The sequence below is a fragment of the Pan troglodytes genome, chromosome 12, assembly GCF_028858775.2.
Source record: "Pan troglodytes isolate AG18354 chromosome 12, NHGRI_mPanTro3-v2.0_pri, whole genome shotgun sequence".
Taxonomy (NCBI): Eukaryota; Metazoa; Chordata; class Mammalia; order Primates; family Hominidae; genus Pan; species Pan troglodytes.
In genome coordinates, this window is record NC_072410.2 from 64907734 (window position 1) to 64935428 (window position 27695).

At 36.9% G+C, this 27695-nt stretch overlaps 1 protein-coding gene and 1 pseudogene across 1 annotated transcript in view; one reads left to right on the forward strand and one right to left on the reverse strand.

Moving 5' to 3' along the window:
- Positions 1–27695, forward strand: part of LOC134807785 (formin-2-like) — a 499018-nt gene that overhangs the window by 267283 nt on the left and 204040 nt on the right. The window lies entirely within an intron of this gene.
- On the reverse strand, positions 18195–19194 carry LOC134807816 (actin-like; annotated as a pseudogene).

Consider the following 27695-nt stretch of genomic DNA (forward strand, 5'->3'; position numbering starts at 1 on the left):
TAAATTTCTTATACAAAACTTTGGTGGTAGGTAGAAAGGGGTGGGAAACATCTTTGCAATTTTATAATACAATCTGGCCTTGTTTGGACCCAAGTTAAAACATCTCTGTGGAAACAATAACCAAACAAATAGAAAAAACTCATGTAAAGGATTTATTTTAAAATGGTACCTCATTTGTAATGGTCTGGAAGTAAATAGAAATCCACTTTATAAGAAATTACTTTCAATTCAGGCTTCATAGAATTCCTAAAGATAAAGTTACAAGGGAAGTGAGTGCATAATCAAAAAAATAAAACTTCCACATACAAACAAGGAGATAAATCACCATGAATGAGAACCAGCAAAAATAATAGTAATACTAACCAGTAGAAATTTAACAAAATAAATTTATGCAATCATAAAATTAGATTAATATGTCTAAAGAATTTGAAGATTGGTAGAAAAATAGACTATCAAATCAGATTTGAAAAATCTAAATTTAACAATAAAATCACTATTTTAAAAAAATTAAAGAATTTGTTAAGTAGCAAACAATACAGAGGCAAAGAGAGTATGAGGGAACTGGAATATCTGAAGAAATAATTCAGAAGGACAAAAGGATAGAAAATACAGAAGAAGACAAGTGGATAGACATGTAATAATGGAAAAAACCTCACATATTTCTAACTGGACCCTCAGAAGGCAAGGTTAGAATGTCAAAAAGGCATTGTTTAGAGAAATAATGGGAAAGGATTTGCAGAACTGATGGAAAATTTTTAACTTTTAATTAAGATACAGAAGTCTCAAAGGATACATAAAAATAAACCCAAATCTTGAAGATTCATAATGAATCTGCAGAAGACAAAAATATACAAAAGATCTAAAAAGCTGCTCAGTGAATAAAAAACATTACACACAAAGAAAAAACATTACACACAAACGTTACAGCTGACATTGCAATAATAGTAATAGAAGGTAGAGGAAAGTGTGGAATTGTATCTGCATATTGAAAATAATTGTCTTTTTGGAATTATACATCCAGAAAACTGTCCACTCAGAATGAAGTAATATGAAGAAAACTGATGATAAATATGTGCTGACAGAATTAACTACCAACACTCTTACCAAAGAGAATTTTAAAATGAGTCCTTCAGGAAGAAGAACAATCCCATTTTGAAAGTCTAAGATTAAAAAAAAAGGTAAGTGTGTAGAATTCTAATTTGAGGGAATAATTAACCAAAATACTGCCCCAAAATAATATTTGGAGGACACAATTAGAGTTAAAGCGTTCCAAGTTTCTTGTAAAGTTTGGAAAGAATTTTAAAAGATTGGTTATCTTCAGGTTTAATTTAAGTATATTTATTAAAATTTCTTTTTTTTTCTTTTCTGAGACAGGGTCTCCCTCTGCCACCTGGGATGCAGTGCAGTGGCCTGACCACAGGTAATTGCAGCCTCCGCCTCGCAGGCTCAAGCGATCCTCCCACCTCAGCTTCCCAGATAGCTGGGACTACAGACACACACCATCACACTGGGCTAATTTCTGTACTTTTTGTACAGATGTGGTTTTGCCATGTTGCCCAGCCTGGCCTCAAACTCCTGGACACAAGTGATCCTCCCACGTTGGCCTCCCAAAGTGTTGGATTTACAAACATGAGCCACTGTGCCTGACCTTTGCTTATTAAAATGTCTAAAGAACTACTAAAAGATAAAATGTGTATCTAGCCCTCAGGTTATTAGAAGGAAAATTGTAGTGAGGAAAAAAATCAGTATAAAAGTCATTAAAGTAGGTAATAAGAGAGTGGGAAAAAATGTGGTAAATAGAAAGCACAACTAATTAGATGAATGAAAGTTTTCAGTTAAAAAGCAAAACAGCTTAAACTTTTTGTTTAGAAGCTAGGAACATTTTTTTAAAAAACAAAAATTTTAGCCTAAAAGAAACGAACGCGGCCGGGAGCGATGGCTCACGCTTGTAATCCCAGCACTTTGGGAGGCCAAGGCGGGCAGATCACAAGGTCAGGAGATCGAGACCATCCTGGCTAACATAGTGAAACCCCATCTCTACTAAAAATACAAAAACAGCCAGGCGTGGTGGCGGGCGCCTGTAGTCCCAGCTACTCAGGAGGCTGAGGCAGGAGAATGGTGTGAACCCAGGAGGTGGAGCTTGCAGTAAGCCAAGACTGTGCCACTGCACTTCAGCCTGGGTGACAGAGCAAGACTCCATCTCAAAAAAAAAAAAAAAAAAAAAAAAATGCATGAAACTTAAGTAGTGAAAAAAAAGTACCAGGCAAACATTAACCAACAAAATCTGGGATAGGTATATTTATATAAGATAAGATAGATCTTAAGGCAGTATAAAAATAATTTTATTTTATTTTATCTTTTTGAGACAGTCTCACTCTGTTGCCCAGGCTGGAGTACAGTGGTGCAATCTCCACTCACTGCAACCTCCGCCTCCCGGGTTCAAGCTATTCTTGTGCCTCAGCCTCCCGAGTAGCTGGGATTACAGGTGCGTACCACCACACCCGGCTAATTTTTTGTGTATTTTTTTTTTTTAGTAGAGATGGGGTTTCACCATGTTGGCCAGGTTGGTCTCGAACTCCTGACCTTGGGTGATCCACCCATCTTGGCCTCCCAAAGTGCTGGGATTACAGGCATGAGCCACCATGCCAGGCGGGCCAAAAAACGATAATTTAGATATAAAGTGGGCCAAAACATACTGACGAAAGTTTCACTTAAGCAAGATATAAAAGTTCTAAACTTTATGTACTTAAAACTACAGCTTCAAAATATGTAAAGCCCAAATTGATAAAACTACAAAAAAAAAAAAAAAAAGACAGGTGTACCAGATTTGAATATATGTCTCTACGAATTTACAGACCAGGAGGAATTGAATAACATAATGTAGGCAACTTTTTTTTTTTTTTTTTTTTTTTTTTGAGACGGAGTCTCGCTCTGTCGCCCAGGCTGGAGTGCAGTGGCACAATCTCGGCTCACTGCAATCTCTGCCTCCCGGGTTCATGCCATTCTCCCGCCTCAGCCTCCCAAGTAGCTGGGACTACAGGCGCCCGCCACCACGCCAGGCTAATTTTTCATATTTTTAGTAGAGACGGGGTTTCACCGTGTTAGCCAGGATGGTCTCAATCTCCTGACCTCGTGATCTGCCCGCCTCGGGCTCCCAAAGTGCGGGGATTACAGGCATGAGCCACCGCGCCCTGCCAATGTGGGCAACTTTTGTGGGAGAGATGTATAGGGAATACTATCCCCAATGACCATGAGAGATACAGAAAAATAGCCAAATTTGATCAAGTTCTAATGTCTTAATTAGAAAAGGATTGAGAATAAGTTCAAAGATAATAGGAGAAAGGAAATAACACACATAAAGGTCTAATTAATAAAATAATATGAAAAGAAGAAAATGAGTGTTAAAAAAGATCAAAGCTGGTTCATTAAAAAGACTGGCAAGAGAGTTCAAAAGCCCAAAAGAGGACAAAATAAATAGTATTAAGAATGAATCAAAAATGAAAAAGTTCAGCAGGGTTTAAAGTGATTTGAAAAGGGCATTATGAACACCTTTATGCTGCCAAAGTTGAGACCATGTGAAATGTTAAATTCCTAACATAAATTACCAAAACAGAGTGAAAATAAATAGAACAATTGAATGTCCATATCCATTAAATATTTGAATCAGTAATCTTCTCTTCAAGTATCACCACTGCCACACAATTTTGTTGGGATCTTTTACCAAAACTTTAAGGAACTGAAAATTCCAATCTTATAAAATTATTTCAGAAGACAGAAAAAGGAAGTCTACCCTCTAACTTATTTTTTGAGACAGTATAAGAAATAATTATAGCCTTATTTCTTAGGTTTAAAAAGTTAAAGTATTAGCAGAATAAATCTAAGAATGTATAGACATTGTATCAAAACTAAGTAGCTTTTTTTTTTTTTAAAAAAAAGGGGGGAATGAAAGGTGGCACAGCATTAGAAAACAATTATTTTGTAGATCCAGAAAAATTAATTGATAAAATTCAATAATAATGATTAAAATTTTAGCAAAGCAGGTAGAAAAAAATTCTTAACCACATAACAGGTTTCTAAATCAAATAGTATCATAATAAATTGTGAAATATTGAAAGTTTTATCTTTTTCAATGTGGACTTGGATAATGTGATTTTAAAATGTGTATGGAAAAGCAAGAAAAGCCAAGACACTCCTGCAGAAGAACAGTAAGGATGGAGGACACGCCCTACCAAATATAAATTCTTATTATAAAGTTAGAATCATTAAGATTTATGTTGTTTGTTCAGGTTTAGACAAATAGGCCAGTGGGAACAGAAGAGAAAGCCCAGAAACCAACACTTTCATTAAGACCCCACTGACATGTCAGTGAGGGAAAGTACCGAGTACAATAAGGTGTGCTGAGACAGGTGCTTGTCAATATGGGGGCAAAAAAATAACCTAACTTGCCTCACTCTTTGTCACAATATATACAAAAATTAGTTCCATGTATTAAAAACCTATTAAAATGTGAATTTCTAAAATTTTGGAAGACAATACGGAGAATATATTTTTGTCTTGGGGTTAAGAAGTTTTAAATAAAAACAGAATTAGACAACAAAGGCAAATTTGACTTCATAAAAATATATCTGTTTCAATAGATATCATGAAGTGAAAATAGACCACAAATGTGAAGAACATGTTAACTATATATATGTGTGAATGTGCATGTAAAATATATACATACACACGTATTGACAAAATATTAGAATCTATAATGTACAAAGATATCGTACAAATTTATATGTAAAAGACAACTAATACCAAAGTAAAGACAAATTTGCGTTTCACATTAAAGGATGCATGATTAGGAAGCGAACAAAAAATGTTTGACTGCATTAGCTGTCATAAAATACAAATTGAAATTATAATAAAATACCATTTACAGTTAACAGATTGGTAGAAGTTAAAAGTCTTCAATATCTTGTGCTGGTAGAAATGTAGAAGAATAGGAACTCTTATAAAATGTATTCAGAAATGAAAATAGTTAGAACCCCTTTAGAAATCATTGTGTATCATGTAATCAAGTGGAACATTTAGATTCCCTACAATCCAGCAGAATTTATCCAACAAAAATTCTTTACAAGTGTACTTGTAGATATGAAAAATAACATGAATAAATATTTTGTTTATAGTAGCAAGGGAAGTGGAAAATATCCCAAATATCCATTGTCAGTAGAATGGATAAGTGAATTTTATGTATTCATGAAATGCAATATTATAAGGCAATATGAATGGACTTGCTACAACTATATATATATTATGAAGTCTAAACGGCATAGTATTGAGTGAACAAACCAAGGCATAGATTATTTTCAATATAATTCCATTTATAAAAAAATAAAATATGCAAAATCAAAATATTACTAAGATAATAAATAAGGCATAACATGGACTAAACTCAGGATCATGGTTACCTCTAAGTGTGCAGTGCTGATGGGGATATGACCAGAGAGGTGGCCTTAGAAATAGCAAAAACGTTATTTAAAAAACTGGATGGGCACTGTGTGGGTATTTGTTTTATTGCTATTTTTGTTCACATATTATTCATACGTTATAAATATTCCTCATTGTATGTTTATTTAAAAAATATCCATATAGTTGATGTTAGAAGATTCTTTCAGTAATTCCAGTTATAGTCTATCCTGCTTTAAGTGTGCTTCTGTAAAGTTAATTAGCTCTTACACTATTGTAAACATGGGAATGATACCTGTTTAGATGGAATCATGTAGGTTCATATTGCAATTCATATTTTGTAATCGCATTTAGACTCAAAGTGAAGCCAACACAGCAGAACATGCAAAACATAGAGACATAGTCTATTGACTGCAAGTTATTTTACGGGTTCAATTTAACCATATCCTGTTTTGGATGATCTAATTGAGTAGTTTTCCCAGTGTGTGTTTTGTTGTTTTTTATGTAATTCAGCAGCTTCAGCTTTTCTTACACTCTCTTCCATCAAGCCACTTTTACTCATCATTATTTAAAAGTGAAGTCTCATATTTACTGTAGTATTTCTTTACTTATTAGTCACTTAACATGTCTTTTAAACTGTGAAAATATTTAAAATTAGAATGATTTTATTGTGAGCTCAACTTATAAGTTTCATAGATTATAATTAGTGCCCCTAATAATTTTTTCCTTAAAATCTTAAAATTCTCCCTTAAAATCAATTTTTATTTTTATTGTCCAATTTTGTAGAACTTGAGGGTTATTTTTTTCAGAATGCATATATTATGTTTTTACAGAAATTCCTGTGTCTTCATCAGTTTTGATTAGATTTAGCCTTATATATAAAATTACTAAAAAATGTACTGCTTGCCTACCACAGGTACAAGCCAGTGATCCATTGCTAGGTACTGAGGGAAATGCACATGGACAACTAATATAATTGTGATCATAAGTGATATAAAGCCTGCCTATAAAAGAAAGATTAAGTTATTAACAATCAAGTCCTGCAGAGTCTTGACCTAATCTAACTTTCCAGTCTCTCCTTCCTGTGTTTGTCTTCCAGTTGCTCTCCCCTTCAGCCATGTGGACTTATTATCTGTTCTTCACACACACACTGTGAGCCTCGGAGGAGATAAGCAAATTGGAGAGCTTTTACCTTGCCAATCCTTCCTTCATTGTGCTGACAGTGTTAATTTCCTACAATATTAATCATATCGCACAAAATTCACATCTTCCATTTAAAACCTTTAATGGTTCTACACAGCCTACAAAATTAAGTACATATTCATTGCACAGTTCCCATAGATCCTTCAGTATACAGTCCTGACTGTCATTTAACATTTCTTCCTCACTGACCCTGTGCTTTAGTAACCCTCAGGAGTCATAATTCCTTAGGCATACCAGATACTTTCATGGATTCACACCTTGTCTTGGTTTGTAATGCTGTAACTGTGCATTGCCTCTTTTTGTTCACTTCTGTATTCAGTTGAATGTTTACTCAATCATCACGGTGCAAATAGAAGACCACATATTACATGTGGCTGCATACTAGACAGAGTAAACATTTGTAGAATAAATGAGCTTTGTTCACATGGCTCCTTATCATATAATCTTGTGCATGTATGTTTATTGTTAGTATTTTATTTGTTTGGTTTGCCCAGCACATCTTACATTTTCAGTTCTAGATTTTCTACTCATTTTGTATTTTTGGGAAAGTAGCCTATTTTCTTTGAGCCACAGTTTCTTCCTCTGTAAAACAGGGCCAAAAATTTGACCTAAATCACAGGGATTTGGGGACAAAGCCAATACTTTGCTAATTACCAAGAGCTATCCATGTGTCAGATTAACTATAATAGTTTTTAAAAGTTCTTAAAATATTGAAGTTGAAATTCTGTTTAAACATTTCAGATCAGACACCAACTCTCTGACTTCTATAAAGAACTTACAAATAAAATGCTCCTAGTTTTTCACTGTCATCAGTTTTAGCTCTTACTTTATGTAATTAGTCTGTAAGCTCCATGAGGACAGTTTTATTCATTGCTGTTATCTTCTGGAATTGTCAAATGTGTGAATGAACAGATAACCATTAGTATCAAATATAGCAACTTGAACAGGGGTTGGCAAGAGGCTAGATATATTGAATAAACTTATTAAATAGATGGTCCTTGTGTTAAAAAAATCCAAGATAATTTTAAAAACAGTCTTCCACCCGAGCATTTAATGGGGAAGCCCTTTCTGTATCAACCTTCCTATCATTAACAATGACTGTGAAATTTCACTGGGACCCTGGATGTATTTTATGTACTTATAAACAGTAAAGCATTATCAATAATTACATTAGCCATTGTTATTTAAATCACTATTAGTCATAAATATACACCTATTGAACATATACATACCTATACTTACCTATAAAATGGATAAATAACTCCCTCTTCTCATATGGTATTTATGTTGCTAAAATCCAGAGTCCAAACAACCAAAAATCAGAGCCAGGGGAGTCAGAATCCTTGAGTTCAATTCCCATCAGTCCTGCATTCTACTTTTTTATCCTTCTGTGGCTTAGTCCTCAACTATGAAAGGAGGCTAAAATAGATACCAGCTCATTGGACTGTTTGAGGATTAATGATTCAATAAATGTCAGCCTTTGTCAAAGTTCCTGCCCCAGAGCAAGTGCCCATATACTGTTAGGTGATGCTGTTGTTTGTGGTTGCTCTTTTTATTATAATCATCTTCATGTGCCTTCTGAGGCCTTAAAGAAACACTAAATTTTATTTATATATATATATATATATATAATCTTACATATGTGATATACATATGTAAAGGAGATTTTCTAAGATTCAGTACATGAAGCCCTGCTTTGACATCTCCCTCTCAAGCAGTAACCTATGAAGACATTCATCTACTGAAAACTGGGCAGCTTTAGCACTTCCAGAGCTTCAGCAGTAGTTGGAGATGTAGGGCCAGACACATAGGGAAAGGGGATAGCAGAAAAGGGTAGAGGAAGCTGGTTTTCTACCAGCTGATCTATCAAAGAACTGCTAGTTGGATGAGACTGGATCCTGCATTAGAAGATGAGGGCAAGATGCAGCAAATTACAGACTGCAACAATATCTTAACTGCTTGGCTTTATCAAAATGTCTTTGTTACCTGAGTATAATCAACTTAATTGACAAGAAGAGAGATTTCACTCTTTGTAAATCATAATTTTCATTTATTAGCTCTAGCTGTTTTTTTTTTTTTGGTCTTAGGATTTTAAAAAATGAGCTTTACTGAAGATACACATTTATGGAATTCAGGAATCTCCAGCAATTGTTCTCTATATTTGTTTTTTCTTTTTTTCTTTTTTTAGGGGGGATCTCTTCTAGAAAACTGATTGGCTAAGAATTAATGATTGTTATTTTTTTAATACCAGAATTTGTTCTATTAACTAGCATAGCTGCAGACTTTCATGACATGAGACCCTACATGTGATACTAATTATATTCGTTAATTTGAGTCCTTCTGATTTCTCACGTTAGACTTAGTAAAATATATACCTAGCTGTTTAACTGAGTGTTTTCAGAGGATTTTTCAAAAATAATAATTTATTCTAATTTTAATATTCCCTAGGTAATATTGAAATAAACCAGCTCTGTATAATTTAGCCTGAGATAAAAGCATCAGTATATTTGGAACATAAACCTAATTCTATCTTTTGTTGAACTGCCCAATTTAGTAAAAGCATTTCAATGGTACTTCTTAAATGTAGTGTGACTTAGAATACTGGAAGCTGCCCACCAGAATGTAAAAAGAGGAGAATGATTTATATTTAATTGGTCTAAACCTACTTCACCTAGGTCAATAAGAAGAGAAATCAGCAACATTAATCAAGATAAAATTATCAGTTGATTAATCAGTGTTCTGATTACTGCATAGTTCTTTACCTTTTCAATTTTAATTACTAAACCTCATTGTCTTTTCCATATGGCTAATGTATTCATGGTGTATTTTTTCTCCTAGTGAAATAAGATAAAAATATACATTCTAGATATTAAAATATCAAATGTAGAAAATTACTAGTGCCTCTTAAGAATTTCCCCAAAAGGTATAAATAAGCTATTAGATTTTACAAGAAAGGAATGATAACTTCATGGATATTTAAGTGAATACTCTTAGTGGGTAATACAACTATGATTATGGAACTAAGCTTTGTGAAACAGTAGATTTTAATGCAATTGGTATTAAACATAAATTAGGAAAATACATTGGAGACTTTCAAGATTATTTGTTTTAGTGAAGGCCTGAATATTTTTTGGTGAATGTCTTTATTAGGAATATGGTGACCCTACTACATGGTTTCTTAACCTTGGCACTATTAAAATTTGGGCCTGATCATTCTTTGTTGCAGTGGGGCTGTCCTGTGCGTTGTAGAATGTTTAGCAGCATCCCTGGCCTCTACTGACAAGATGCCAGTAGTCTCCCCAGCCCCTCTATCCCTACCCTCTACCCCTATACAAATGTCTCCAGGCGTTAACAATTATCCCCTGGGGGGCAAACATATCCCCTTACTGAGAACCACTGATTTCACTGGCTTTCATTTGAAAAATTTACTTTAAAACAGATATACCGTATAATAAGACATCCTTGCTAGGTGAGTGTAAGTTTTTTACAGGTTAACTATTTTTATGGGAAACTCTTGATATATAAATTCCCAGACACTTTTGATGACATAATAATGATGATCATTGAGATGACAGGAATAACGAATATTCACTAAGTTTATCTATGTCATCATGTATGAAGGTATAGCAGTTCTGTGAGGTAGGCCCTGTTGTTACTCTCTCGGGAGTTTAGAAAGTTTAAATAATGCCCACATTTAAATAAAGGCCTAGTTAAGCCTTCCTCACTCAATTCGATAGAATTTGAAGCAAAATAACCCTTCTTGAGGAAGATTTTGCATTTCTAAGAAGGTGAAAAATTTGTGCTTTCTTTTTTTTTTTTTTTTTTTTTGAGATGGAGTCTTGCTCTGTTGCCAGGCTGGAGTGCAGTAGTGCAATCTCAGCTAACTCCAACCTCTGCCTCCCGGGTTCAAGCTATCCTCCTGCCTCAGCTTCCTGAGTAGCTGGGACTACAGGCGTGCACCACCATACCCAGCTAATTTTTTGTATTTTTAGTGGACACGGGGTTTCACCATGTTGGCCAGGATGGTCTCGATCTCTTGACCTCGTGATCCGCAATAGTTTAGAATGTTGATTACATTTTAAATTGTATCAATTTGTGATCTATTGAGGAAATTAATGTAAAATATTTGGGTTTTACTTAGACACTACACAAGAATTATCTTGAATGGTAATGCCTAGGTTTTCTTCTAGGGTTTTTATGGTTTTAGGTCTAACGTTTAAATCTTTAATCCATCTTGAATTGATTTTTGTATAAGGTGTAAGGAAGGGATCCAGTTTCAGCTTTCTACATATGGCTAGCCAGGAGGGGGGAGGGATAGCATTGGGAGATATACCTAATGCTAGATGACGAGTTAGTGGGTGCAGTGCACCAGCATGGCACATGTATACATATGTAACTAACCTGCACAATGTGCACATGTACCCTAAAACTTAAAGTGTAATTAAAAAAAAAAAAAAAAGAATTATCTTAAAATTCAAATGTGAACTTATTTGATGTTTAACTGAAAGACAGTTATGAAACTGATTATAGTAAAATAGGCATTGTGGTTATTATAAGGGAAAGATGATTTTCTCTGAAATGAAAAGTGTTTTCTTGGCAAGTTTTCCTTCCTTCTTCTCTCCCCTTTTTCTTCTGGTCTTCCCTTTTTTTCCTTCTCTCCTACTTTTCTTCTCTTTCCATTGTTCATTATGAACTGTATTATTTCTATTACATATTATATATGCTTGAAATTGGAAAACTGTTGAGTTTAGCTACTGCTTGTAACTAAATGACTTGAGCAATAATTAATTCCATTTGCATGATCTTAATGCACAAATGTGAATACTGATGTGGCAGATACCTAATTGTGTTTCTTAGCTATTTGATTCAATTATAAATATTATGTTTTCCCCACTGATGTAGGCTCAACATTCTACCTCTCCTACAAAGATTACTTATAAAATTTTATATTTGGCCTTAGATTATATAAAGTATAATATGTCAGTTATAGACTTGCAATGATTTGTATCTCCTTTTTAGGGAAATGTATTCAGAAAATTGGACTGAATGTGCATGGCTGCATCTATAAGTATTTATTCTAGCATAAAGCCTGTTCTAAGGCATATGGTATGTTTAGCTACAGGACTCTTAAATGACAAGAGTCAACCTATATATCAATAATTTTTTTACTGTGATAGCTTCCTTATTACCTTTTAAGTGCTTCATAATAAAAATTGCTATTTTTTTCTTTGTGGAAAAAAGAATATTTGCAAAGCCTAGAGATAAATGAATCTATAATTTTTATATGGGAATATGACAATTTTTTATGGCCACAGTATTTAGTATAATGTTTTGTGTTTCTTAATCATAATACCATTAGAAAATTAATTGGCTTAATGTTTAAATTATAAGAGTAAAACAAATCCTTTGCTGAGCATAATGGTAGACTAGCCCGGTTACCTCAGTCCCTCTTTGTAGCATATTAAAGTTCTATTCCTAATAGTATGAACGTCATGTTCAGCATGTCTTGCAGATGTTTGCTTTGCCATTTTCAACCAGAATCTTGGATAAAATGTTAGGCTGGGCTAACATAGCATACAGAATACTTGAATGTTATAGGTACGCGTTTGTATATCACAATAGATCTCACTCATAAGAGATAGTTTCCAGAACACTTAACCAAATATCGTAAGGGAACCAAGAAAAAGAAAAGAAAAAGAAAGACACCTAACAGAAAAATGATCAAAGAACAAGGGTGCCGGTTCACAAAAGAAGTAAAATTTAAATTTAAATAAAGTATGTTTAATCCTATTGGTAAGCAAAGTATTTGAAAATGAACCACAATGAATTTATTCTTGGCAATGAGCAAATACTTAAAACAATACTAATGGCCAACACTGAGATGATGGTTAGTGTAACTTCCTAAGAGGATAGTTGGACAATATGTATGGTAATGTAAATTTCCAAATGTTGATACACTTTGATTCAGATATTTTTAAGGATTTTAAAAAAATAAACATATATATAGATGTGCCCAGATATTCAGCTATAATATTTTAGTTATGTAGTGTTATTTATATTAGCAAAACTGTTATATCACCATTGTACAATGCTGATAAATTAATGGATCCAGGCTTGGATCATCAATGGCTGCTAACATCAGAAAAAAGTAAACAATCCTGTATTATGTACCACCTGAGGGTAGTATACCATACCATCTATGAAATATTCTTGCCAAAACGTAGAACCAAAATTTGAACAAAATTCCTTATCTAAGACTCTATTTCTAGGAAGTACAGTTGATAGAGGAGCATGGTAAATGACACTGATCCAAAACATGGGAAATACTATAGGTTCATTGGCCTAATTTTGTTTGTTTTTCTTTGTGTTTTTGCTGACAAATAAATTGCAAGGGGAAAAACACAGAAAGGAACCTCTTAACTATTTGCAGTGTATGGCTCTTATTTGGATGTTGATATTAACAGTCTGAGGAAGGAAAGGGAAGAAGGAGAAAGAAGGGGTAAAGATGAAGGATTTTTAACACTGTCTAATTTAAAGGCACACAGTGAAATATGTGCAGATGAAATAATGAGTGGATTTGTTTCAAAATAATCTGAGGGTGGTATGGGGAATACATAAGGGTACAGATAAAACAAGACTGACCATGAGGTGATAATTGTTGAAGCTGGGTCATGGATGGGTACATAGCAGTTTATTCTAACAGTATTGCTTAAAAACAATGGCCACAGCAACAACCTCAAATGTCCAACAATATGGCTTTGATTAAACAATTTATGGTATAACCACAAGATAAAATAATATGCAGCGATTAAAATGATATTTATATTATATAGAATGTTTAAAAATACTTAAGCATTCAAAATATTCATAGAACATTAATAAGTGTAAAAAGGTTACAAAACAGGATGTAGCGGATAATCCAATTCAAATGCATAGAAAGGAAATCAAGATTAGTAATAATGGTTTCTGAGTTAGGGAATTAATTACTTTCATTTGTTTTCTTTGTGCTTTTTTGTATATTTTTCAAATTTCTGCAATAGGTACACATACATTTTATCAGATTTATAATATCATTAAAAATTAGGGAAAGAAAAAATGTAGTTTAAAAAGCTTTTCTCCCTAAATGATGAAAACTTACATTTTATGTGTTCTATAGAAGTAAAGTTTCAACATGTGGACAAAGCATATACTATTTTGTGGTTATATATTATAAATAATATATTACCATAACTTTGCTGGAAAAGTCAAGGGAAATTAGTTTCATTATTTGTATCTTGTTTAAGAAGAAAATGTAGTACACTGTGTGTGTGTGTGTGTGTGTGTGTTCGCTGCATGAGAGAGGGTCAAGGAAAAGGAGTCTAACATTTGCAGGATACCTAGATTAAGCTATATATATTACCTTTAGAATTCTCAGTACAGACTTTTGAGGTTGATTTGTATGTCTGCTTTAGAGGTAAGGAAACAGAGACACAGTTTGCAGCATGTAACTGCTGGAGCTGAAAATCAAGCCAAGGGCATTTGGGCTTCCACTAGACCTCCTTGTACCATTTAGCAATCTGACCCTTTTACTAGGGTGTTTATTTCGTCAAAGTATACTGCTAAAACGTTTTGCTATTACCATACTATGAAACTAAAAATTATATAATCTATTATTCTGGTACTTGTTATCCAGTTTCCAAAATATTTTCATTAAAATAAAGTTTGAAACTTAAAAATTATTTTACTTAGAAAGAAAGGAATTGGTAAGAGATACCTAAACCTGCTACATTGCCTGCTACAGTGATGGCATCACTTTCCTCTTGACTCTCCCTGCTAGGTGCAGCTTTCAGCACGGTAGAGCACAAGAGATGACATCTGGGGTGGCTAAGGATCACCTGGCTCTATATTCTTATTCCAGATGAACTCCACAGATCCTTTGATACCACCATTTGGGTTACTTTGTCAGCTAGTTGTTTTTTGTTTTTTACTTCGAGGACTATTTATTAAGAAACGTGTAGTAAAGTCTAGAGTGGAATTCACTAACTGATAAGAAAGATGAGTTAGCTGTTAAAGGGAGGGTCCAGGAAAGGAAGAATGCAACCTAAATAGGTGAGCATTTCAATGAAGAGGTGACTCTTTGGGGTTGGCATGTTTATTTCCTTGCTCCATAAGCTTTTGTTGAGCACCCGTCATGTGCCAGGATATCAACTTGGTAAACAGTCTCAAAATAGATCCTTTAATTTTTTTCAAATAAGATGGACTTTAAAACATTTTACATGGATATAGATATAATGGTAAGTGCAGCCCAGATTGGTATTGGTTTGTTGCACCCTTACCCTTCCACTCTTAAACTCTAGTGCTTATTCATCTGTGACTTGAAAGAGTAAGACCTGAAAACACAGGCACAAAGTAAGCTATTTGGGAAAACAAGGCATAGCTTTTACTCCCTACTTCCAGAGGAACATGCACACACACACGCACATGCACACACACATATTATATGTAATCTTTAAAATATTAATATATTTTAATCTGTACTGTTTTAGAATACATTAAGTATTGAAATCTTGGCACTTCTACCAATGTGCTTCAGAAAGAATCATGATATTCATATAAGAGTGTAATAGCATCATACTGACAGTCCTGTTTGTTTTGTTTCCAAAATGTATCGAGATACTATTTTGTTTGTCATGACCCTTAACATAGACTTCCCTTTAATTATAGTCTTTATTCCAATATAAAGGATGCAATCCCTTGACCAATCAATTTATTTATCTCTATTCTAATAATTCTATAAAAATGTGCAAACAGCATCTGTTCACTTCATGGATTTAAAAAATCATGAGTAATCATTCTCAATAATGGGAGAAATTTCTTGTAATTCAAAATTTCAAGAAGTCTCCATTGAGAAATCTGAGTGGTACATCTATTTTATGTGTTTGTAGTTTTTGAAAATTGACCAGCCTGGCCAACATGGTGAAACCCAATCTCTACTAAAAATACAAAAACTAGCTGGATGTGGTGGCACACGCCTGTAGTCCCAGCTACTTGGGAGGCTGAGGCAGCAGAATTGCTTGAACCCGGGAGGCAGAGGTTGCAGTGACCTGAGATCACGCCACTGCAGTCTAGCCTGGGTGACAGAGCAAGACTCTGTCTCAAGGTAATAATAATAATAATAAGAAAATTGTTATGTGGGCACCCTTAAGTTACTTTACCTTTTTATTTCTAATTATGTCCATTATTGGAATATTCCAAATGCCAAAAAGACTGAGTTTTTCTATACTTATATATAGAATGTGTAAGATTAATGGGCAATGAGAGTGGCAGCTGTCTGTCTTTTCCTATATATATATATATGCACTTTTGGCAACCCTCTTACCTTCATGTTTTATTTCCAAAGTAGTTTAAACCTTAGATCTAAGAAATAACTTCTTTCTGAATTTACACCAAAAACAGGGAATCTATTTAGACTAGTTCGAGCATGTTGTAAAACGTTTTGAACTTTGATGAAACATGTAAGAGTTTCTGCTGTTTTCACATTGATAAGAACCATGTGCATTGTACTAGCCTTCCTTTAGTATTTTGATACAAATTTTCCTCATGCATTCATTAAATATCAACATATAGCTTTTACACACTGGCAAAATAATAGAGCTGATGCTTAGCTTGGTGCTTCATATTTTTTTCTGAATTGAATTTTGATCTCATTTGATTTAATATTACAGTCCATTTTTCTGACATGTACTAAATGTGTAGTGTTTTATTTATTGTAATTGAGGACCTTGTTCTGTGATCATCTTTTTGAGCACTCAAGAAAGAACATGAGTAGGTATAAGTACTGCAAACACACTGGTCATTGAACATACCAATGAGTAAAAGATGAGGGGGTTGCTGATAAAGGAAAAAGAAGTACCTTTCTTTCAATATTTATTGAGGATTGTTTTTAATGAAGTGTTCTGTCTAAAGTGGAAATACTGCTCTTTTTGTCCCTCTTCAAAATCTCTTTAGTAGGTCAAATTGCTGTTTGTGGCTGTATCTTCATTGTTTAGAGATCTTGGAAAAGGCTGAAGGCCTAAGCTTAGTTATTAATTATTATACTGGTGTTTTGTTTATTATGATAGGACAGAGTAAAATCCATTAATATGAAAGAGGAAGAGGAATGTCGATCCATTGTACCACTTGGTGGGTTTGTGAAACTTTATTTCTGATAAAAATATGGAGAACATATTTGCAATGGGGTTTGGATAATGCAATTTTGGTATCATATGCCATGATTTCCGTATTGGAGAAATGAAAACTGTTGAAGCACGCCAGAGCTACAAATGCTTTCCCTTTCCCTGTGGGAAAAAAATCTTACTGTGTGGGATCAGTTTGGGGCATGATGAGTCTCAGAATAGCCACACCTAGCCTGAGCAGGCTTAAATTTGCCATCCTAGTTCTGCAGATTATGCTAACTTAATAAAATAAAAATAACCTAATGCACACCTAACAGCACATCACTGAAAACATCATTGTTTTAATAGTAACTGCATTTTCAATATTCCAATATATTTGAAACCACTTTTCGAAGTGGTTTCACATCATTATCTTTTTTTTTTCTGGTTATGGCAGCACTTTCATTTTTTCTTACACAATGATGTGTTGCTGGGGCCTCATGTTCTCACATAACAGTAGAAAACCAAAGTCTGTTATCATGTCTTAAAGAATCGAGAATTGTGTACAAAAAACCCTCACATAAATTTAAAGGATGAATAAATTTACAGGTGTAAGTGCAAACTGCTTCCAACTCAAGGCAAGTAACAGTCCATGGTGTTCTGGCAGGAAAACATCAGGTAAGAAAGGAAGCGGGATCCTACAGCTTGGACTTTTCCAACCCTAAGAGACTGGCAAGATAGAAATGACAACTGGTTCAGGAGCCCTTGCCAGCCTCTAGAGAAATCCCATGACACTCAGCCATGACACTTTAATACCCTCTGCAGATCGGAGACTACTGGCTACTCGGGCTCAACACGCCATTGACTTGTCTCTCATAAGCTTGTTCTTTCCTCAGCCATGAACTGACCCAGCCACATGTACTAAAGGTTGAAATCAAAGGTATGTACAGTGTATTAAACAAATGACTAGGGAATAGTTAACCTGAATACAAGGTTAAAATCAGCAACAAGTTCTACAGTCCAGTCTTGCTATCAGATACAACCTTCAAGGACAAATTTGTTTTCAAGGGCTTATTACAGTTTCATGAGGCTAGCATGAGGTGTATACATGTGCCAGGGGCAAATTTATACTTCTGAATTAACTCATGAAGCAAATGCTACAAGCAACTGCCTGCAGTCCATTTAGAAGCATTTGCAGTGGATGATGGAGGGGCCTGACTCATGGTACTCCTGCTTCCTAATCCACATCTATTGGAAAGTAGACAGCGAGGCCAGGATGGAGCCGCAGATGCACACCAAGTACTTGCACTCAGCAGGGAGGTGATCTTCTTGGTGCTGGGTACCAGGGTGGCAATCTCCTTACGTAACCTGCCCATGATGCCTGGGTATGTGGTGGTGCCATCGGACAGCACCATGTTGGTGTACAGGTCCTTGTGGATGCCCACATCATACTTCATGGTGGAGTTATTAGGTTATTTTTATTTTATTAAGTTAGCATAATCTTCAGAACTGGAACAGCGCCTCCAGACGTCAGAACCACTCATTACTAATGGTGATCACCTGGCTGTTGGACAGTTGGTAGCTCTTCTCCAGGAGGAGGATGCAGTGGTGGCCATATCCTGCTCAAAGTCCGGGGTAACATACCATAGCTTCTCTTGATGTCACGCATGATCTCCCTCTCGACTGTTTTGGTGAAGCTGTAGCTGTGCTCTGTAAGGATCTTCATGAAATTGTTGGACAGGTCCCGGCCAGCCTGGTCTAGACACAGGATGGCTAGGGAAGGGTGTAGCCCTCATAGATGGGCACTGTGTGGGTGACCCTATCTCCAGAATGCATGACAATACCAGTGGTGCACTCAGAGACATAGAGGGACATTACAGCTTGGATGCCCACATGCATGGCCAGGGTATTGAAGGTCTCAAACATGATCTGAATCATCTTCTTTCTATTGGCCTTGAGGTTCAGGGAGGCCTCAGCAGCACAGGGTGCTCCTCCAGGGCCATGCGCAGCTTGTTGTAGAAGGTATGGTCCTAGATCTTCTCCATGTTGCCCCAGTTGGTGTCCATGCAGTGCTGGATGGGGTACTTCAGGGTCAGCATCTGGCTTGCTCTGGGTCTTGTCACCCATGTAGGAGTCCTTCTTGCCCATGCCCACTATCACACTGTGGTGCCAGGGGCACCTGATGATGGAGAGAAACATGGCTCAGGGGGTGTCTTCCCCAGCAAAGCCAGCTTTGCACATGCCAGAGCCACTATCAATGATGAGCCAGCAATCTTTTCTTTCAGTGAGATTGATGGAGGAGCTGGGAGGTGGAGCGTAGACCATTTGCAGCGAGTGAGCCACATCATTATCTTATGCTTTCCTTCCAACAACTTTTAGATAGATAACCAGGGCCCCACTGCTGGGCTTGTTTTAGAGGCATAGAGAAAGGCTCAACTCCTGTTCTTGATTTCCTTCTCTTACATTCTTGACTATTCCTTCTTTATCCTGCCCCTTCATCCTCTTCCTCTATGAAGGCTTTTCATATCTGTAACATAAAAAGGATTAACTCACTCTCATTTTAAACAAAGAAACAAAAACATCATCCTATTCTTCAACAGCATCCTTCTTTTTTTCCCCCAATATTCCCAATACAACCAGCCCTGTGCCTCCATTGCCCTTTACAGCCAAGTGTCAGGAGAGGGGGCCTCAGTCATCGTGTGAAGATTTCCTTGCATTCCCTCCTTGAATTTCTCAGTCCCATTGTGAATTCTCTTCAGTGCTGGCACTGAGATCCATCTCCTGCTTCTTCCAGCTCTCTCTTCCATCTTGGACAGCTACTCTCACCTTTTCAGGGAGCTCAATCTAATTTGAGGCTTCTTTCTCCAAAACTGCATTTCTGTCCCAGCCTCTCTTATGCAAAATCTTACACAACTTACACACATATACACACACACCAATTTCCAATATATTCAAGTTAGCTTCCTGTTAAAAATGGATTACCAACTTTCCTTAATGACATGATGATCAACCTTGTTGCTCAGGCCAGATTTCTGGGTCAAGTCTGGGAATCTCATCAGCTTTCATCATGTTCATTCTTCAACAACACGTGTTTTGATAATCTTATCCACTCAAATTCTGTCAATTACAATTTTGTTTTTAAAATTCAAATGTATTTCCTCGTTTCATCCTCACAGGCACTATGTTATTATAAAGTCTTATCTTGCTTGCATTACTGCAAAAGTGTTCCAACTGGTATCTTTGCTTCTAATTTCCCTTCTTTCCAAATATCTATACTCCTGCCAGAGTGGTAGTGGTGTTTCTAACACTTACCTGCTTAAAACCCACTTATTTTTTTCTTACCACCTTTCAGTGGAAAATCTGAAGTCTTTAATACCTAACAAGAGGAACTTTTTGACTTGTTTTAGCCTCTTTCCAACTCTTTCTCCTCATTTCCCTTGCATATTACCCTGTAACTGCAAGGAACCACCTGAAGTTCTTAGGATATTTTCAGTCATCTGGTATCCTTGCTTGAAATGTCCCTAAACTGGGTTAATAAGTGTCTTTCCCGAATGTATATTAGGCACCTCAGAATGTTACCTCATTAGGAAGTAAGTCTTTTTAAAATTGCATATATTTAAGGAGTGCAACAGGATATTTTGATACACATAGTGGAATGATTATCACAGTCAAGCAAATGAACATATCCATCACCTCAAATAATTCCTTTTTTGTGTGTGTAAGGTAAACTACCTAAAATCTCTCTTAGCAAGTTTACAGCACAAAATACAAGATTATTAACTCTAGTCCTTATCCTATCCATTAGATCTCTAGACTTCTCCGACATCATTGCAACTTTGTACCCTTTGAGCTACTTCTCCCACTTTCTTCTCGCTCTTTGCTTCTGGTAACCACCCATTCTGTTCTTCTCTCTGTTTCTATGTACTCAACTTAAAAAAAAATTCCACATGTGATATCATGTAGTATTTGTCTTTCTGTGTTTGAATTATTTCACTTAGCGTAATGTCCTCCAGGTTCATCGATGTTGTTGCAAATGGCATCCTTTTCTTTTTAAAGGCTAAATAATATTCCATTGTGTATATGCATGTGTGTGTTTACATTCATACATATATAGGTCTCACAGTTTATCCAGTCATTCATTGGACACTTTGCAGCTGTAATTAGTTAATAGGAAATCATGCTGGATTAGGGTGGGCCCTAAATGCAGTATCACTGGTGCCTTATAAGAAAAGGAAAACAGACACAGAGACCCTGACACACAGGGGAGAAGGCCAAGTGAAGGCAGATGCAGAGACTGGAGTAAGGTCTGCACAAGCTGAGGAATGCCAAGGATCACCAGCAACTACCAGAAGCTAGGAGAGACGCGTGCGGTAGATTCTTTCAGAGCCTGGAGAAAGAGCCAACTCTGCCAACACTTTGATTTCAGACATACAACCTCCAGGACTGTGAAATAATAAATTGTTTTTGTTTAAAGCCAACCAGTATGTGGTGATTTTTAAAGGCAGCCCTAGGACACTAAGTTACCCTCCCCCAATTTTCTCCGAATTCAAAAAGCCTTCAGGGGTAGAGCGTTGTGGCTCACGCCTATAATCCCAGCACTTTGGGAGGCCGAGGCGGGCGGACTGCCTGAGCTCAGGAGTTCATGACCAACCTGGGCAACATGGTGAAACCCCGTTTCTACTGAAATACAAAAACTGAGTTGTGCGTGGTGGCATGCGCCTATAGTCCCAGCTACTTGGGAGGCCAAGGCAGGAGAATTGCTTGAACCTGGGAGGTGGAGGTTGCAGTGAGCTGAGATCATGCCACTGCACTCCAGCCTGGGCGACAGAGTGATAATCCATCTCAAAAAATAATAATAATAAAATAAATAAATAAATAAGAGCCTTCAGGACTTCCCACAGGTCAGGGTGGGGACCAGCTTCTGGGCACCATGTGCTTCTCTGTTCTATTGCCATGTGAAAGCCACCAGCCAGTGAGCTACTTGAGGGCAACACATGATCCTTAGCGCTCTGCCTGCAGTGTTCAGTGCAGTCCCTGGCATGTAATGGGATGGTTTTTTGTCAGTTAATTGCATCCGTGAAATGTCCTTTTAATCCTAGTATTTTGTTTTGCTGCATTTTGTCTTTAATGGCAGACGTAACTGAGGTATCCAGTGTGTACTTAATTTTAACTTTCCTTTTGAGAGGCCCTAATGAATAGCTGGCTGTTCTTTAGGGACGAAGTGCTGCAGTCAATTGAAAATCCAGTGTGGTGGTTGGTTACTATTTCAGCAGAGATGAGTTTTTCCGGTTCAATAGCTGGCTTTGTGGCAGGGCCATGGAAGAGGTGTAAATGTGTAGAGTGGACTGGGCCCCAGTCCACTAGAACTTGTGGACATACAGGAGCTTTCTGTTCTGAGTGAGTGAGAATAGTGGCCACTTTAGGGCAGAAGAAACTTATTTTCATGGCTGAGGCTCCTATACCAAAGATTGATTAATGAGATACAAGCATACAAATTTGCTTAATATAAGTTTTGTGTGACATGGGAGCCTTCATAAGGAAAATGCCCAGAGAAACAGGTAAACTTGTAAATTTGTATGCTTAGGTTTGATGAAGAGTGAACAGTTATGAGGAAGTATGCAAAGATGAAGGGAATGTGATCTAATGGCAAGAAACTGGGGGAGCTTAGCAAGGCCTGTTTGCTCTGATCCTTCTCTGTGTCCCTCTGTCTCCAGGAATAAGAATGTTCCTTTCCTCCAGATCAAGGGAGGATACTTTTGGAATTAGGGTCTTATGCTCTGCTTCAGAGGAGAAGTGTGGGAGAAGGTTAGAGAGCAACCTTCCTAGGCTTTATGACCTGCTCTAAGGGAGAAAGGTGAGAAGAAAGTAAGGACGACTGTCCTGCTTCTTGTTTTTCAAATGCCAAGGTGCCATAGTTGGGAGAAGCATATCCTGAACCCATCACAGGTACATGATTACCTGGAATAAGTTCCTGGGAGTTGGGTACCTTCCTTCTTTCGGTGGTTTCATATCTATGGCCACCTTCCACTCCCCAAACACTCCCTACCCTTCCTCCTTTTTCCCCCATACACATACAGAACATTGATCTGCTTCTTCTGAATGTTCCTCAAATATGCCAATTTTTTTTTGTTACCATAACTGACTAATTTTGCTGAGTGTCATTTCATTCTTCTCTTATGTATGACTATAAGTAAAAGATAAGAGATGAACATTTTATTTTCTCTGTTACTAAGTCCATTCCCTTTTGATTCATCACAAGGCAAAATGAATCTCAAAAATCTTAATGAAGTCGGTAGTTCCAGTGCACATTAAGAGAAAATTATCTTACAGAAAAAATACACATCAACTATTTGGTTAACTGATGAGAAACTAAAGACCAAGTTTGGAAATTGTTCAAGTTTTCTATGAATATTCATAAATAATTAACTTGCATCTCAATTTAGAACCTAACAACAGTTCATTTCAATTTTTAAAAAATATCCGAGTTAATTATATGCTGAGGTCTCCTTGCTGGGTCCTCTCTCCTAGTGGCAATTGAATAACTGCAGTTGGTGACAATAACCCTGTGTTTCTGTGGCGTTCACCACATTGCTGTGTAGCTGGAGGAAGATACATAATGAAACTCTTTGAAGGACAGCTGGCTTCCTAAGGGGTGCTCTCTCCCTTTCCCTACTCCCAATCTTTTCCTTTGGGGGTAAATTCCTTTTGTTCACACTTTTTACTGAAAGTGAAAAAAAAAAGTGTGCAAAATAAGAGGCAAGAAGAAAAGAACCTGCCCTAAAGTAAATACATGGTGAAAAACGAGATAGGTTTATCCTGTTGGAATTTTCCATGCCTTCAGAAGCAGATGCTTAGTCCTGTGAGGGATGCAGAGATTGCAAGCCTCCCAGGGTAAAAAAATAAAAAGAAAAAGAAGAAAAAGAAAAAAATTCAGGAAGAACTCAGTCTAACCGGACGAAGGGACCCCTGTACTTTGTGAAAGAAGGCTGCATAGAAGAATCAGAGCCCTGGGCTGTCAGAGGGAGGCCATTCGGGGACTGCCCCTTTTGTCTCCTCGCCTTGTATGGGCTGGAGGATGGAAAAATTGTGGACAAAAGGCCCGAGGAGGGCGGAGGGTCGGGTCTGAACTCTCGAGGCGCAGCTCTCAGCGTTATTCACCATGCCACGTTTCCGCCAAATGCTCCTGTCCAGTTCCCAGCCCGGGCCGGGTGCCGACGGCGGGGTAACACTGCCATCTAGTGGCCATCTCTCCCCTGCCAGCTGGCTCTCAGTGCCCTCTTGCTGGCTCGGTCGTTCCCTCACTCCCCCTCTCTCCCTTTCTCTCTTGCTCTCTCTCCTACGCCCCTCTCTCTCTTTCTAAAAAAGGTTTTTTATCCCGTCAAGGAAAAAAAAAAACCTGGCTCTTGGAAAACAACCAACTCTGTTGGAACTCAGAGATAATAATCAGTTTCTCTGGGCTTGTGAAATTGGCTCATTAAGCGTGCTTTTTAACAGAAAATATTGGAAGCGATTAAGTCTGCTTTACTGAGTGGGCATGAAATGGCCAACCTTCGGCCACCCACAGCTTCTAGGTGCCTGGCGCCGTTTTATGCATGCAGCGTAATGTCTTTACTTGAAGTGCTGTTTATTCATCACCTGCTTATTTATCTCTTTGCATTTGGCAGGCACATCGATCAATGTTAAACTGTCACACAAGGTTATTTTTCTTTTACATAACAGTATAGGCCTAAGGCAGTGGCATATTAAAAGTAATAACTTTCTAACTTGTAGCTCAAGATGACAGCCCCATTTTTACCCGAATATATTACAGCAAGGAATTCCTCATTCCGTTCTCCCTCCCCCTCCCTCTATTTCACTAGTAGGCAGCTCTTCCAAGGTCAAAGGCTTCATTCTGTCTAGCCTCCCTCCCACTTTGCATACCACTCAGCTTCCTCTTCACCTCCAGTTATCTCCACCTTTTAGGCTGATCCGCCCACAGAGAACATTCTGTGCACCTGGTGTACACATCTTGCTTGTCCCTCTTTATGATGGCATTTACCCCTTTGCATAAAGATGTGGGGGCCAGCTGATCTCTGGAAAAGAAGTAGAAAACGACTGCATATGATAGTGAGAATCGTGATGGTCTCATTTCCATCTCCACAGACATCTCACTAAATGTAATAGTATATTTGGCTTTAGAGTTATAATAAGCAACAACAACCACAGACCCTATGAAAAGAATCGAAGGAGAAACATCTGAAAGCAACGGTATTGCTTTGAAGCAACTGGTGTGATTTGAGGCTGTTGAGTCCACTTATTTTCTTCCTCCTTTCTTTGGTTTTAGGTTAATTTGTGCCCAGTTTGTGATACTTCCTTTCTTGGCAATAGGCCAAGAAAATTTTCTTAGTGCAAACAGGTTTTCTTTTTCTTTTTCTTTTTTTTCCCTCTCCAGTCCAGCCTAAAAATGCCTACAGATGGGATATCAAATCTTTTTAGTATCACATTTCAAAGTGGCCCTTAGAATTTCTTCCTGTCCTTGATCTCTCCTTTTGAATTTCAAGTCAGACTTAGATTCTGTTGCTAAATATGTTTCGGACAGTGGTTCTCAGATACAATGCTTTGATAATCTTGTGTACACAGCAATGAAGTGTCTTAGCATAGCAGACATTGTTGTGGTACAACTATTCTTCTGACCTAAGGTACCACATCCAGTCTGATAGTCTGTCTCTGTGTGCACCAAAATAACTCATCTAGAAAGCAGGAGGAGGGAAGTGTAAGTGGTTAAACAAATGTGGTCCAGTAGACTACTGAAGTACCTGCTTTGGAGGCTCACAAGCTTGGCATTGAATCTGGCCCACCTTTTGGATTTGCTTATGCATTCCTATGCATAGAAAGATGGTGGAATACTGATCTATGGTGATGTATTTTATCATGGGTAGCACAGCCCCAGAAAAAAAGCATGTCCATTTAAAAAATGCAGCCCGGCCTGTGTCTATGCTCCTACGATCAATATTTGCATTAAAATGGCTTAAATGTATGTGGCACAGAAGCTGTCCATTCTTTCAACCTGACCTGCTGCATTGATTAGGGCTAGTAATAGAGGGAGAAAGAGCAAATCAGGCAAGGAAAAGAATTAAAAGGAAAAATAGAAGAAAATGAAAGCTGTCACTATGAGTCCTGTAGGAGATATACTTTAAGCCAATCATGGATGCCATCTTTACTCAGCAGCCCACTCTGCAGGAGAATGCACCCTCTCCGTATCTCTCATAGGGCTATTTTGTCTTTTAAAAACCAACAAAAGGATTTCTGGTTGTCTCTAAGACTGGGCAACTCAGAAGCTTGTGATTAAGAACTCAATGTTTCCAGACAGCTCTGTGGATTTAGCTACTTTTCTTACTTGTGTGTGTGTGTGTGTGTGTGTGTGTGTGTATGTGTGCTTCAGCAGTCCATATGTGTGAGCTATACTTTGTTGGGCTAAAAATCTCTTTAAAAAGAATTATAACCACCACTTATTAATTGATCATTTTGTACCACATATTGCTAAGTGCTTTGCAGGGATTGATTGATTGATGGTAGCTATGTGGTATCAATACATTGATTCTTTAAAGCTGCTTTATATACTGGTCATTCTGATCCCATGTTTAGTTGGCATCCAAGGATAGATTTGTAACTAGTCCTAAATCAAACCATCAGTAAAGGGCAGTAGTTCTTCAAATCTGGATCTCTGATTCCACAGCCCAGACTCTTAACCATCATGCTGGGTAATGTTCATTGTGGATGTCTTATCAAAGTAAACATCACATTTAACACTGTTTATGAAGATATATAATGCCCACTTTATAATATTGGAACCCACCGTCATATCACCATAGACACTTTCAATTATTTGGTGCACAAAATATTTTCAGTGGAAACATGGATGGAAATTATCTCCAAGAAAAGGCCAATGAATAATAAGAGCAGAGATACAAGGTGTTAGTACTTTGTTTACCTTCTGTTGTGGCAAAGAAATAACCCATATATATCTTGCTTGTTGAGGTGAAGCAATCTCCAGAAATATGGAAGTTTCTGAAGGGAACCGCTTCAGGGAGCTCATTCAGGGGTTAACTGGACTGGAGTATGAGGACTATAATATATGTGTCCAGACACATAGTAATAGGCACTAAATGAATACTTGTTCATATAATATTCAAGACATATGTGTTAAGTAATTGCTGTTGAAACCAGTGCTGGATAAGCTATTTCATAATATCTAAAAACTGATTCCATAGTTAAGGATAAAAGCAGACATGTGAAATAGTTAAATTCCTTCACAAGACAGTATGTGATCTTAAATTTGATCTTAAGTTTCCATATGAGCCTTATAGAAAATAAATTTATGAGGAATTTAGAAAATGGAGAGTGTTGGGAGGTGGAGTGTTTGAAGAAAGCCTTGTAGAGTAGGACTTGAAGATGAGTGGATAGAATGTACATAGGAAGATAGAGGATATTCAGAATAGAGAAATATGTAAGTACAGTTTGGAATTTTGGAATGAGTATCCCTGCTGAAGCTAATGTTTAGTTGTCATAGGCTACTGGATTAAGTTAAGCCAGACCACAAAGACCCTGAAGGTCAAGATTGGACAGCTGAATGCTTTTGAATTAAGTATCTTCTTTTATTGTCTTGGGGAATCAGGCAAATTTGTCTGCTGAAATTACAGCTTGGAAATTTGACCTACTTAGGGCATTGCTTGGAGCGTTGGAGTTTCAAACAAGCCCTTCACTCTAAAGCAAGAATCTCTTGATACTTTCATTTTCTCAAGGATGAAAAGAAATTAAAAGTAACACATGTGAAAATTTTACTTATGAGGCTAACTTGAAGTAGGAGAATTACCCCAAGAGAGACACAAAAAGGTAAAAGCAATTTTCCGAATCTAAAATTGTTAGAGC